We start from the raw sequence: 9,270 nt of genomic DNA on the forward strand, positions 1-9,270 counted from the left end.
GAAGGTTGAGTCTTGATTCTTGAAGGTCTTTAATTTCACGGATGTCAGGCTTTCTCATCCTGCAGTCTGAACCCAGGCTGATGCTCGACTAAATCCTTGTGAAAGAAGACCGAAAACGTGCTCTTAAGTCATGCATTTTGGCTCTGCTGGGAAAGACTGGGGACTTGCTATGGACTGAAATGTCCCCCATGATTCTTATGTTGAAGCCCTAACTTCTAGTGAGATGGATTAGGAGGTGGGGCTTTGGGGAGGTGATTGGGTTTAGATGAGGTCATGAGGATGGGGCCCTCATAATGGGATTAGTTCCCTTCTAAGAAGAGATACCAGGGAGCTTTCTCTCCCTCTCCATCTCTCTCTGCCATGTGAGGACACATGGAGAAGGGAGCCATCTGCAAGCCAGGGAAGAACACCCTCACCAGGGAGCAGAACCAGCCGTTTGCTCTTGGATTTCCCAGCCTCCAAAACTGTGAGAAATACTGAAATAAGCATCTCCTGTTTAAGCTGACCGGGCTATTGTATCAATATTTTTGTTATGGCAGCCGGAGCTGACTGATACAGGGCTCTTGCCTACATCTGGGAGTAATGAGTCAGAACTCAGTGCTAGGCAGTGGCACAAAAATGTACAGGAAACCAGATGGGAAGAGAAATTACTGAAAACATTAAGACTTGGTAGTGAGATAACAAGAAGGGTTTAAAGGGGAGGCCCACAGCTTTGTGAACATGAAGGCAGACAGTTATGTCCACTGAGCTTCTTATTACAATGGAAGGAAGATGAGAAACTATTTGGAATATCCAGGATTTCCTGCAACTGTTTCCATTAAGTTGGTGGCTGAAAATGGGCTATTTTTAATGATGAGAATGGCAAGTCAAGAGTTTTAGTCTGTGGAGAGCAAACTTTTCTTGGAGGGGAGCTGTAGTACTGATTAAACTCTGCTCTGAACAGTAGTATTAACAACAGGCACTGTTGGACAAGCCCTACGATGGGCCAGTCTGATACGAGACACTGTGTGTATCATCCCACTTCATTAAATTATCCCTTGTTTGAAGGCCTCAGCTTGTACCCCATGCAGTATCTGCTTTAGGGAGTGCCCAAGGAAAATTCTCGTTCACATTAGCTCCAAGGGTAATTATATGTCTCTTAAATAAGTGAATTTCTTTAAAAAATGTTTGGACTCTGAATGGAATTAACACGTGACCCTGTGTGTGTGTGTGTGTGTGTGTGTGTGTGTGTGTGTGTGGTGGGGTTGGCAGAGGTAGGAGGAAGTTGGAGGAGTTATGCTAAGTTTCGGATCCAGAATTCTGGCCCAATTTTAGTTGTGTGTAATATATTATTTTTTAGCCTCTTTCCTGTTTCTTATTTTTTCGCTGCCCATGTTTTTCTATCCTCCCTCCTCTTTTAATTTATGCTGCCTTGTATTTTAGGTGTCTCTGAAGGCAGTCCTAAATTCTGAAACAAAGGACAATAAGTATAAATATATTTCTATTTACGTCAGTCCCCACTTTATAGATGAAGAAACAGAGGCTCAATTAATTTATTTAACTTGCCCGAGATCACAGTGGGTGTACTACTTACCTATTGCCGGGTAACAAATCCCCTCCAAAACTAGCAGCTTAAACCAACAAACCCATAATTTCTCAGTTGGTTCCTGAGGGTCAGGAGTCTGGGAGTGGCTCACTTGGGTAGTTACAGCTCGGGGGCTGGTGGGGTTGCAGTCGAGCCATCTGCTGGGGCTGGAACTTTCTGCAAGCTGCAAAGTGTTTTATAACTTAATCTCAGAAGTGACAGTCACTCCCGTGTGCCACCAGTCACACAAACCAACCCTGGTTAAGGGAAGGGAGTCCACAAGGGCGTGAGTTGCAGGGATAGGATCGCGGGAGGCCGTCTTGGAAGCCGCCACTCGCGGGGAGGAAATCGCATAGGTGAGCCTGCCGGATGTTGCTTCTGCTAAAGCACTGGCTCTGGATATGCTCAAGTTCGGTCCCCAGAGTTGCTTTCATTTTTTTTCTTTTCAGTTTGAAGAACAGGTGAGTGAACATACCAACTGAGGAGGCTCTGGGTTTCAGTTTTCTTCCTCTGATCCTGCTTACAGGTTGCCAATGCTGCCACAGTTTCATCCGTGAAGCTTTGTATTGCCTCATAACTATTTAATTGCTGCCAAAAGTAAATTTGATTTTAATCCATAAGACAACACTGAATGGTCTAACTGTCGGGTCCCACTAAGAAGTGGAGAATAATAGCTAACATGACACTATATAGGCTGACAGCCTCTGACTTTGGTAGTGCAAGAAACAATTGTTAGTAATTGTAATTCCTCCCATTTTTATATTCTTTGCTTTATGGGAGATATGGGTATATAAAGTGTTAGAAAAACGCCGTGGGAGGAACAAAGCCTCCTCTAAGGACCGGTGGTAAAGGCCTTTATTAAGCGGTCGCTCTCGGGCAGAACTCCTGGGGGCGGGTGAGTGAGGAGACAAAGGGAGTCTGCGAGGTATGAGGGGTGGGGAGGGGTTTTATAGCCAGGGCCGGCGTCCAAGCCAGGTCTTTTCATATAAGGAAGAAAGCACGGGCTACAGCGGCGGTCAGTGTCTGAGGGCTCCGGGTCGGTACCTGATTGGACCAGGCTGCAGGGGGTCGGCCTCCGGAAGTTTAGTCAGCCTCCGGAATTTGCCTTGCGGCACTTTCCGGGGGCATGCCCCGACCTTTCATAAAGGATGGAAGTTTTTGGTGATTCCACCCCCCATAAGGTGATTCCACCCCTCATTTGTTAGTGTAATGAGAAAATCTATAAAGATATTTTTATGGAACATATTTTTTACTGCATTGCTGATCTGTGGCCAAATTTTGTCAGGGTGATAAATTAGGACGTGTTGTTTTCCTGGATTCAGGAAACTGCCGGCTCAGTGTTTGGTATTCAGACCTCAGATGGGCGACTCACCAATAAACCACCTGGACAAATGAACACAGAGGATCTCAACTGCTGTGGACTATTGCCCTGCCTCTTGATTCTTAACTCTGTTCTGTATCTGGAAATTCCATTTTCATTTGATGTCACTCTCCATGTTTAAACATAGCCCCAAACTGATTTCTTACCTGAGATTGTTTTTCAGAACAGTGGTGTTGAACTTCAAATAAAATTTGCAAGCCATTGCTGTGTGCCAGTGGTATTTGAATGGACATCTCTGTGACCTCCCTCCAGGCCTTTGTGCTATGCCAGTTTGCAAATGAGATGATCAGTTTGGTCTAGGGAGAGGATTTTCTCTTTAGCTTTGAATGATTTAGGTACAAATTAATTTGTTAAATTCTCTTAGAGTGTTCTAGGCTTTGTGCTATGTTCTCTGCTGCTGCTGCCGCTGTCTCTTCAGTCGTGCCGACTCTTAGCGACCCCATGGACTGTAGCCTACCAGGCTCCTCCATCCATGCAAGATTCTCCAGGCAAGAGTATTGGAGTGGGGTGCCATTGCCTTCTCCAGCTATGTTCTCTAAGTGGATAAAAAGCTAAGACACGGTCTTTGTGCCTTTAAAAACTTGTGGTCTAGCTGCTAGGTAAATATTAACAGGAACAATTATGAAACCATGTGAGATAGCAGAAGTATTCACAAAATGCTTGAGGAGAATGAAGGGGATTAGTTCTACCCAGTGGTGGAGGAAGACGATTTTACCAGGAAAGACCTCTCTTAGATCGGTGACCCCCAAATGTCAGTCTCAGGACACGTGCTAGTCTCTAATAGAATTTTCACTGACTATGGCAGTGAGAAAGAAAACTAAATTAAATTCCATAAGCTAATTTTAAGATTAAAAAAAATTCTTTAGCATGAAATTATGTACTGATTCTTTTTCCTGTGATGTCCTTCATGAAGACATGATGATAATAAATATTACTATTTGTTTTCTTTCACTGCCAAACAAAACTTGGCAACCTAGCATCATCCAAATTTTCTTGTGTGCATTCATTTATTGGTCCTTGAAACCTAAAAGGCTAGAAGCCCTTGTGCGGATGGTTATATTTGTGCTGGGGTTGGAAGAAAGAGATACTCATGTAAAGGCATTCTTGCTGTTTGCCTATCAGTGGTTTAACAATACCTACATTAAGGGGAAATGAATTTGCAAGAAAGAAAAAATGTATGCTTGCATTTAAAAACTGGCTTTGAATGTTTCTCTAGTATGTGTCTAGGGCAATGTGGAGGGGGGTGGGTGTAAGAGAGAAAAAAAAGCGCCCATAGTGGTGGGCACTTAGAATTTGAACTGTAGCTTTGGAGAGCTGCTGTTGCCAACATGAATACTGGTTCTAGAAGGATTCCCACCCCCATCCCCTCAACCTCCACCCCTCAGTATAAAATCTTCAGAAGTTTAGATAAGATTAAGCTTGATGATTGTAAACCTTCTACTTCTTTCCAGGTATTGGATTAAGAAGTAACCTTTGTATATATGGGCCCCTTTGCTCCCCTGATTTTTCACCCGGGGTCAGGAGAGTGAGCCATTGTGTCTGTGTGTCTGAGCAGGTCAGTGGTAATGGAACATTTAACCTGCCGTGTTGCCAGTCTGCCTTGTTCATCTCACCTACAGTAGCAAAGCTTTTCATCTATTTGCAAATGGATGCCTCTCAGGAGTTGAGCTATATCCATAATTTTAGCGAATGTATCATCTTTGAAGAGGGATTCAAGGAGAATGACAAAGATGATAAAAGGGCTGAATAATATCAAAAGGTATTAGATTTAAGAAGAATACTATAGGGATTTCCCTATCTGAACTCCGGGGCAGTGATCTTACAGGATTCCTTCCAGCATAAATGCTTTAAAAAATGATCAAAGATTTCCCTGAAACTTTGCAAGACAACACTTGTAAATAGCAGGCTCTTCTACTGGGCGTTTGGAAGCAGCCCTTGTGTGTGGTGAAGTAAGAGGCTCTGAAGTCAGAGGATTCAAATTCTTGCTCACTCATTACTGCAGTCAAGTCACCACCTTGCTAAGCTTTCATTTCCTCCTCCCTAGAATGGGAATAATAGTCTTACTCCAAAGGGTTGTTGTAAATAGAAGTACTAAGCATGCAATAAGCACAAGCTATTACTATTCCTCTTATATTTAAATTTTTATTATTGTCACTTCTTCCTGCGAGGAGAGCCTCTCTCCTGGCCCTTCTCTCCCTGACTCTGCACCATCTCCCGTGTCTAAGTCCTGATTCAAGTGATCACATGCACTGATTGATTCTTTCAGCTTCCTTGAAACTAAAGCATCTGCACATGAACAACAATAATGAAATTATGTTTATAGGGCAGACCATTTATTTTGCTTAACTCTCAAACGTTAAAGGAGATGAATTAAAATTTTATGTCACAATATTCTTAGATAAAATCATGTGAAGAAAAAAAATGTTATTTAAGCAAATTATGTATTCTGTTAATAATCCACAGGCTTCACTCTCCCCATGACCTTTAGCAACCCAGTAATGGAAATATTGGAAGGAGATAAACACACAAGAGAGGATGAGATGATGGAATATTCCATGTCCTTTCTGGCTTCTATTTTGTATTTTACAAAAGAGAGAGAGAAACATGGGCTTCAAGGGGTAGAACTGTGACCCAGTCTGGCACATAGAGGTATGCTGTCCACCCTGAAATGACCAGCTAAGCTGTTGGAGGTTGAGATAGAGAAGCTAAGAAGGGTCCTTTCCACACCTTAGTGCCAAATTTTGTAATCAAAAATAAATGATGGGGGAGAGGACACCTGTATACTTATAGCTGATTCATGTTGTACGGCAGAAATCAACGCAACTTTGTAAAGCAATTATCCTCCAATTAAAAATAAACTAAGGGGAAAAAAAGAAAATAAAAGGTCCACGAGGTTTCATTGGTTCCTTAGCAGTGCTGAACTGACCTAACCTTGATGAACACTATTTGAGTCATTCATTCATTCAACCAGTAACTGTTGGACACCCAGATACTGTTCTTTCTGAGAGTATGAGTGCATGCTAAGTTGCTTCAGTTGTGTCTGACTCTCCAGGCAAGAATACTGGAGTGGGTTACCATGCCCTCCTCCAGGGGAACTTGCTGACCCAGGGATCAAACCTGTGTCTCCTGCAGCTCCTGCATTGCAGGCAGATTCTTTACCGCGGAGCCACGGGGGAAGCCCACCGTTCTGAATACTGGAGGGCAAACAGGACCAAATCCCGGTTCTCATGGCACCTGCAATCCGGGGTGGGGGGGGAATCACTGCAGAAAAAACTCCATAGGAATTCAGAGCAGATCCAACCTTTAGTGGCTTACAAGGCCCCTGAGGGTGGCCTTGGTGGCTGATGTTTCATAATCACCTTGCCTAATATTCACGCAGAGTCGTAGGTGTGTTTTTCTGTTACACTACTTACCATAGCAGTAACTTTCAATTAAAGCCATGAGAAGTTTTGACCTCCCAGAAATGATTGACATGGCTTTGGAGATCTATTTTTGTCCTGCTTTCTCAAGTTCATGTCCTGTGTGATAGCCAGCAAGGAAAATACCACACTGCCACAAGTGTAATCATGTAAGATCTGTGTTATCCGTGATACTTGGACTATTGCGATACTGATGGGCTGAGAAACAAATCTTTCATTTGCCCAATGTAATTTTCAGTTTTGAGCATTGATGTTACCGAACGAGGGCCTTACTCTTTGACATAGTTAACTTTTTGGGAGGGTATGCCTTCTTAACTTTCAATGTTACTTTTAGGTACTCAGAGATCTTGCCTGAGGCCAATACCTGGATAATATTGTAAGTGTTGGTGAAACTATGAGAATGACCATCAGGTTTCTGTAGGCAGGTGGTTTGTAAAGGAGGAGGATTAGTTTTAACCTTAACCCCCACTTCAACTCTTAACGAAAAGCTGTGGTAAATCAAGCAGGGCATGTTAGGTATTGCATTTCAGTTGTGGAGTGACATCTAATACCAAGTCAGCATTTGTTGTTAACTCTGGATGTACTGTATTAAGTAGTTAAGGACAAGTCTTCTCTCAAATATCCCCCACAGACAATTCATTAATGACAACAGGAAAAGCATGGTACCCTTCCAGTGGGGTGACCAGATGGGCCCCACCATCACCAGTAAACCCAGCATCTTCAGCCACAGTAGTTATTGACTGCCACGAGGTTCTCCCTGAGATGCTTGGAAAATGCATGGCCTCACCTGGGAATATTCCTGCCAGGAAATGGTTAACCTGAATCTGATCATGAGGAAACAGGCAGACAAATCCAGATTGTGGGACATTCTGTTAGGCAATTGGCTTGGACTCTTCAAAAATGTCAACGTTATGAAAGCCAGACCAAAAAAAGAAAAAAACCTAGGTTGGTAAGTGCTCTAAATTAAAAGAGACCAAAGAGACCTGGCAGCTGGGGGATATGGTACTGAAGGAAGGAGAGAGAGAGGGGGAAAAGGAGGGGAGGAAGGGAAAAATACCTATAAAAGACATTTGGGGGCAAATTGGAGAAACTTTAATACAATCTGTGTTTGATTATCCTTTTGATGCTAAATTCCTTGCCTCTGAGCATTATGAAGGAGAATGTCTTTGGTCAGGAGAATTCAGAATTCAGGAGATTCGTGCTGAAATATTTTAGGTGTGAAATGTCCTGAGGTCTGCAACTTTCAAGGGGCTCAAGACAAGGGTGAACATGGAGAGAGAGAAACAAACATGGCAAAATGTTAATTGGTGAGTCTAGGTGTAGGAAATACGTGTGTTCTTGTGTTATTCTTTCAACTTTTCAGTTTCAAGTTTTTCAAAACAAAAAAGGGAGAGACGAGGGAAGTCTATTTGAGGGAAATTATTATAGAAATCCGGAACAAAAACAAGATGTAAGAAAACACACCTGCATACAACTTAGCTGTGATGCCTCAGAGGAATAAAGGCCAGGACAGTGGACCGACTCTGGAGACTCACAAGGGTTGTGCTCTGGTGTGTCCTCAGCCATCACCTGCCCTGGGATCATGGGCAGTTTGCCTAACTGTCTGTATCTGTTTCCTAGGGCTGCTGAAACAAGCATCACAAACCACATGGCTTGAAACAACAGAGATATCTCCCTCATCTCACCATTTTGGAGGCTGAAGTCCGAAATCAAGGTATCAGCAGGGTTAGGCTCCTTCTGAAACCTGGAGGGGAGCATCTTTACTTGCCTCTTGCTGGATTCGGATGGGTTGCCAGCAGTCCTTGGCTCTCTAGGCTCACGGCTGCAGCCCTTCGCTCTCTGCCGCCATCTGTTACACGGTGTCCCCCTCTCCTGTGTGTGTCCCAGGGTCCCTCCCCCTCTGGGAAGGACAGCAGTCGTATTGGATTGGGGCCACCCTAATGACCTCATCTGAAGCTTGATTACATCTGCAGAGACCGTATTTCCAAATAAGGGTGCATCCACAAGTGCTGGGGGATTAAGACTTTGACACATCTTCTCAGAGGATGCAGTTCAACCCATAACACTCTCCATTCTTGTTTCTCCAGCTCCCAACATGTGTGGGGGACGTGGTGGACCCAATCAACCAGAATGCACACTGAGGCCCCTTCGGCTCAGAGTCTGAGGCTCTGGGTGTCCACTGTTCTAAGTTCAGACATGAGTCAGCTTCGGGCAACTAAGGAGCCCAAGAGAGACTGATGAGAAGGAGGTTCCAGATCATTATTAAACAGATAAGAAGCGTGTCCTTTGGAAACATGATTCGTGTACATTCTTGGCAAAGCAGGGGCTGTTTTATTTTGCTTGTCAAAGTCATCCTTTTTGTCCTCATTTTTATTTATTGAATGATTGCTGGTCAAAAGTTTTCTAAGCTGAATTCCCATCCTGTTACCCATAAAATTGCATAAAGTGAGATGCTAGAGTTAAAAAAAAAAATAACTGTCACATCACAACTGATATTAGAGATTGGCGAGGCTGCCAGCTGGAGCAGACTAACAAGGAAAATCAAGACTCCTCTCTCCATCTTTGTCCTTCAGGCTAAAAAAGGCAAGATAAGAAGAGAGAACGTTCTGTAATGAGTAAGGGTGGCTGCGCCTCGTGATGGGTCAGCCCTGTGTGTCTGGAGGAGGACTCTCTTTGAGGCCCAGGAGGTGGGCTGGTGGCGGGGGGTGGAGGATGGCAAGTGGAGGAGGGTGGGGGGAGCGTAAATGGAGATGAGAACCATCAACAGTCTCCTGATGTCTCTGTGCTTCAAAGGGAAAAACTGTGTCACAGCCGCAGGAGGGGAAAGCACTGATCACAACGTTGAAAGAGGACATTTTCCCAGAACTGCAGACCCACAGTCCTCAGCGTGACGGATGTACAGAGCT

General features: G+C 43.9%; 1 long non-coding RNA gene across 1 annotated transcript; it reads left to right on the top strand.

Annotated features, from left to right (window-relative positions):
- The first annotated feature begins 1,813 nt into the window (after positions 1-1,813).
- Positions 1,814-9,045, top strand: LOC133042364 (uncharacterized). Its single transcript, XR_009689478.1, has 3 exons — positions 1,814-1,920; positions 7,985-8,078; positions 8,452-9,045. It is a non-coding gene; the product is annotated as an uncharacterized LOC133042364 (long non-coding RNA).
- The last annotated feature ends 225 nt before the right edge of the window (positions 9,046-9,270 follow it).

Source organism: Dama dama, chromosome 21, assembly GCF_033118175.1.
Source record: "Dama dama isolate Ldn47 chromosome 21, ASM3311817v1, whole genome shotgun sequence".
Classification (NCBI taxonomy): Eukaryota; Metazoa; Chordata; class Mammalia; order Artiodactyla; family Cervidae; genus Dama; species Dama dama.